The sequence below is a fragment of the Capra hircus genome, chromosome 3 (genome assembly GCF_001704415.2).
Source record: "Capra hircus breed San Clemente chromosome 3, ASM170441v1, whole genome shotgun sequence".
NCBI classification, from domain to species: domain Eukaryota; kingdom Metazoa; phylum Chordata; class Mammalia; order Artiodactyla; family Bovidae; genus Capra; species Capra hircus.
The window spans coordinates 8,428,427-8,434,426 of NC_030810.1; positions in this window are offsets into that span (position 1 = coordinate 8,428,427).

Sequence of the window (6,000 nt, forward strand, 5' to 3'; positions counted from 1 at the left end):
TGCCAGCAAGTTTGGAAAACTCACACACTGGTATCTACTATATACAGACAGAGTCATGGGCACCTGGGCTGCTAACCACTGGTCATAAAAACAATTAAAGCTCCCGATCAGCCAGCACTTGCTCTGTGCTGCACGTGGCACTAGGAACTTTCCATATACAGCCTCACTGGATTTCCCCAAAATCCTGCGGAGTCTTATTTAGTCTTCGCAGTAGCCTGGGAAATACCTTCACCCTAACCAGAATCAGGATCCCTGGAGATGGAGCCTGGGGATTTCTATTTTAGAAATTAGATGTTCTGGGGTGTCCCACGTTTGGAGTATACCAAGAAGGCGGATCTTGTGACCCTCACTTGAAAGATGAGGGTCTGTGCTGCGTGGAACTTGCTCAGGGTATCTCCAGCCCTATGGGTCTCCTCACTGGACCCGCCCCTCAGAGGAGAGAAGGCAGGTGAGTCAGGAGCCTAGGAGGAGGGACAGTGTGGGGACCCCCCCTCACTAATGTTCCAGGTGAGTCCGCTTCAGACTTTTCCTCCCACATCCCAGGGTTTCAGGAGACAGCCAGATCTTACAAGCTTTTAGTTACCAATACTCTCTTCTATGGAGAAGGCAATGGCACCCCACTTCAGTACTCTTGCCTGGAAAATCCCATGGGTGGAGGAGTCTGGTAGGCTGCAGTCCATGGGATCATGAAGAGTCAGACACGACTGAGCGACTTCACTTTCACTTTTCACTTTCATGCACTGGAGAAGGAAATGGCAACCCACTCCAGCGTTCTTGCTTGGAGAATCCCAGGGATGGGGGAGCCTGGTGGGCACAGATCAGACACAACTGAAGCGACTTAGCAGCAGTAGCACTCTCTTCTATACAAGACAAACTCGATCATGGATTTGAAAGCGAAAAAGTCGCTTAGTCGTGTCCGACTCTTTGCAACCCCATGGACTGTAGCACGCCAGGCCTCCCTGTCCGTTACCAACTCCTGGAGCTACAGAGAAGAGGATTTCAAATCTGCCGCCAGGCAGGGGATTTAAAAACTGTAAGTGCCACCCAGTGGTGGCAATGAAGAATTACCGCATCCTTACGCAGCTACAAGAAATTTGCTAGGAGAGTAGACCTTTAACCAAAAAAGAACGGAAAGAAAAAAGATAATTATGTGAGGTGGTGGATATGTTAATTAACAAGATGGGGAATGTTCTCACGATGTATACATATATCAAATCAACACAGTGTACACTTTATATATGTCAGTTATACTTCAATAAAGCTAAAACTAAAAAAGATCAGCAGAGAAAACCATGGACTTTCAGGATGGCAGGGGCTTTAAAGAACACCTAATAAAGAGTGTTGGAATTTTTATGGGAAGCGGTTATTAGTAGTTTACTTGCAGATCACTTTGATCCTTTAAGACTTGTTTTGAAGCTCTTTCAAAGTTGGTCTAGCTTTTCCTCTATGACCAATTTAACCCACTTGTAAGGTGTGGCATGTCTGTACTCTACCCAACACCCTATGCATTCAATGAAATCTCTTCACTTTGGCTGATGGGAATAAAATACAACTCCTCATGCTTCTGAGTTTGGGGAACCATTCAGCTCTGCAGTGATCGCTCCTTCCCTGGCAGTGTTTCCACCTGCCTCACAGCATTTCCCTCCATGCCTGTACAATTTGTATTTAGCCAAAGACTCAGGGAACCCCATGCAAAGCTCTTCATCTGCTTTCCCCCGGCCTGCTTGCTCTGTCCTGTCAGGTCTTGTTGTCTTGACCTCTGCAAGTTTCTATCTCTGACTCTAACTCAGGGAGATTACTGGGCTCTACTTGGGTTTCCCTTCTTTGTGCCAGTTTGGATTTTGCCTTCCTGGCAGAAAGAGAGAATAAGAAAAGAAAGTGTTATTTGCTCAATCCTGTCCAGTTGTTTGCAACCCCATGGACTGTAGCCCGCCAGGCTCCTTTGTCCATGGAATTCTCCAGGTGGGAATACTGGAGTGGATTGCTATTTCCTTCTCCCAGCCAGGGAACTAACCCAGGTCTCCTGCATTGCAGGCCAACTCTTTACCACCTGAGCCACCGCAGAACTCACCTCATTTCCTCCCTGTCCTCCTGCTGCCTGCTCCCCAAGGCCGTTCGAGCATTTCCTCCAGTTATCCAGTTGTTTCTGACAGGAGTGCGGGGGAGGACTGGGGGAGGACTGTCTGATGCTCTCAGGGCAGGAAGCAGAAGATTCTACTCTTCAACGGCTGGCAGTCCCATCCTCTAGCTTGTTTCAACATTTTAACATAAAACAGCTTCAAAGTTACAGAAAAGCTGCAGGATCGGAACAAAGAGGTTCTATACCTCCTCCAGCTGGAGACTATTCACCAAATGTCCCAGGAGCATTGTTTAGGGAGAAGGTTCCAGTTCAGTATCACACATCACAGCCAGCTCTCTTGCCTCTCCAGTCGCTTTCCATCCCAGTCAGCCCCTCAGTCTTTCTTTGACTTTCAGGACTAAGTATTTTTTGAAGCGCAGAGGCTGGTCATTTCACGGAATGGACCTCCATTTGGGTCTGCCCAGTGTCTCCTTGTGGTTAGAGTGTGTCACGTGCACTATGCCCTCTCTCTTGCAATCTGGTGGGTGACACGTGACGTCCCCCGGTCACACAGCTGGCGGTAATGGCTTGATCCACTTGATGAAAGCAATACGTGTCTGATAATTTCAATGTGAAGTTTCTTTCCTTCCTTTTGTATTTAATGCATATTTTGGGGGGAGATATTTTGGGATCATGTAACGAACGGCCTGTCCCTCTCCCCTTTCACCCACTCATTTTAGCAGCCTGAGTGTTTCTTGGTGGAATTAGTTTTTCTATAGTGAACAGAAGTGATGTTCTCATGCCTCATGTCTCCCATTCCTTCTATGCTGCTGTGTCACACACTAGATTTTAATATGTATGTTAAGATCATTTTGGGGGGGCTGCTGCTTGAAGAATCATTGAAAAGTGAAAGAAATTATCCTGCAGTCAACTGATGTCTCCTCCGCCCAAGAGTAGTCACGGAGGAGGGAGCCAGATGTCCAGAGCAGAGCGTGTTGGGGATGGGCTCAGTTTATGTTCAGTTCATTTCAGTTCATCAGTCGTGTCCAACTCTTTGGGACCCCAAGCACTGCAGCATGCCAGGCCTCCCAGTCCATCACCAACTCCCGGAGTTTACTCAAACTCATGTCCATTGAATTGGTGATGCCACCCAACCAGCTCATTCTCTGTCATCCCCTTCTCCTCCTGCTTCAATCTTTCCCAGCATCAGGGTATTTTCCAGTGAGTCAGTTCTTTACATCAGGTGGCCAAAGTACTGGAGCTTCAGCTTCAGCGTCAGTCCTTCCGGTGAATATTCAGGACTGATTTCCTTTAGGATAGACTGGTTTGATCTCCTTGCAGTCCAAGTGACTCTCAAGAGTCTTCTCCAACACCACAGTTCAAAAGCATCCATTCTTCGGCGCTCAGCTTTCTTTATAGTCCAACTCTCACATCCATACATGACTACTGGAAAAACCATAGCTTGGTTTAAGCCCGCTGAATTGGGAATGACAGTGGTATCTGTGTCTAGCGGGAAGGTGGGAAGGAGACGAGAGCCTGGATACCCCCACCCTAGGTGACAGCCATGTATGTCCACGCCCTGCCTGTCTCCTCTCAGCTGCCCCGAGTCGGGAGCCGCTAGATAAAGGGTCGCTGTCTTCTCTTTCGTCCTCAACCAGCGCTCCCTTTGTTCTTGGACCAGGCGTGGGCTTCCGTCTATGGGGTCGCACAGAGTCGGACACGACTGAAGCGACTTAGCTGCAGCAGCAGCAGCAGCAGGCGTGGGAAGAAATGCAGCAAAGCAGAGAGCGACCGCCAGAGGGCGCCGCCACGCCGCTCACATTCGACCTTCAGGCCAGCGAAGTTCTTCCCCGGGCATCCACCTTATCTTGGTAGTGATGGCGGCAATTCGTCGGTCCCCACCACGTCCCAGGCACTGCACAGGCTCCTGTGGACTTTAGTGTACTTGATGCTAAGGGAACCTCAGGCGGAGGGAATCGCTACCTTTCCAGAGGAGGACCCGAGGCTGAGGTCACAGCTTGTAAGCAGCGAAGCTGGCCTGACCCCCAAAGGCGGTACCCTCCCTCGCCGCTTGCCCTGCACTCGCTCTCCCAGGGATTAAACTCCCTTGTTGAAGGTGTTTTTCTAGACGCTCAAGAGTCATAGACAAAAAAAGAGGTAGAAGAGGGTGGGGAACTTTGGGGTCATCGTTTTGAGGACTTGGTCCCTAAGGCTTTAACATGCCCCCGAGACGGGGGAGTGGGGGCTGCAGCTTAGCGTTTGGGTCCCTGACTCTCCTGCGGAAGAAAATGGGGCGAGAGACCAAGGTAGGACCGTGAGACATCCAGGGAGCTGGGACACACTCTGGAGAGCAGGTCTGCTGAGGACTTCTGGGTGCCTGGTGCCTCCCCCCCACCTCTTCCTAGGCTCTGCAATTATCAGTAGATGCTCAGTCTGGTAAATTGCCTCCTTTCCTGGAGCCTCCACTTTCTCATCTGTAAAATGGGACCTCAGTTGTCTGGCTATCAGAGCTTGGACAGACAGAATGAGATTATGTATTAAGGGCATAACCACCCAAGAATGTATGGGTGTCCAGGGGAAGGGCAGCTATGAGAAGCATGTCCAAGGAAGGGTGCCACGGTTTCTGAGTCCAGTCCAGGCAGGCTGAGAGAGGGGTTCTCTGTCTTGAGGAACTGTGGGAAATAGGAAGCTGGAGATGAAAATGAGACATCTAGCTGGGAAAGTCCAAAGAATCAACCACCCCCTACAGACACACACACACACGCATACATACACACACGCATACACACACACACCCCCTACAAACTCAAGAAACTTTAGAACTAATAAGCTGGTTTTCAATAAAAGGTGGTTATAAAAGAGAAATTTACAAAAACAATACTTCTTCCCATCCCTGTATTATCAGTTTAAAACATAATGAAAAAAAAAATTCACAATAACAGCAAGATATAAAGTATGAATTATGTTAATGACTTTGACAAATATGAATAGAACCTAGATTTAAAAGTAAACAAAAATATAACTAAACAATGAAACTTTGCAGAGACTTAACAGAATTGATTAGAGAAGAATATTCACCATGGCCTTGAAAATAATGTATGTTATTAAAATTTTCAGATTTTAATTCCCTTAATTATTTTTAATTAATTAAAAATAAATTCTAATACATGTACAAAAGTAGTCAAGAAACTTTTGAAAGAGAATAATTGTGATAGCAGACTTTCTTACAGTTACTAAAATGTATTAAAACCATGTGTTATAGGCACAGAAAAAGCCATTCAGTGACAAAACACCTTGGGTAGTTTTCTTTGTGTTTTTGCATATTGTAAATGCAGCATCACAGGTAAATAAAATAATAAATTGTCTCTAAAGGTAAAAGGAAAAAAAAATGAATCATTCATATCCAAGAAACTTAACAGAAAATCCATAAATGGGCCCATGAAATGTGTGTTTTGAACTGTGGTGTTGGAGAAGACTCTTGAGTGTCACTTGGACTTCAAGGAGATCAAACCAGTCCATCCTAAAGGAAATGCGTCCTGATATTCATTGGAAGGACTGATGCTGAAGCTGAAACTCCAATACCTTGGCCATTTGATGCTGAGAGCAGACTTACTGGAAAAGACCCTGTTACTGGGAAAGATTGAGGGCAGGAGGAGAAGGGGACTACAGAGGGTGAGATGGTTGGACGGTGTCACCGACTCAATGGACATGAGTTTGCGCAAGCTCCGGGGGATGGTGAAGGACAGGGAAGCCTGGCGAGCTGCAGTCCATGGGGTCACGAGTTGGACACGACTGAACAACTGGACAACAGCAAAATAAGTGCCAAGGGAAGCAGTTCACGGTCTTGGGGAGAATGTTTAACAAACGGGGCCTTAACAAACCTGGCTACTGGGGCTTCATGGTGGCCCAGTGGTTGAGACTTTGCCTTCCAGTTCTGGGAG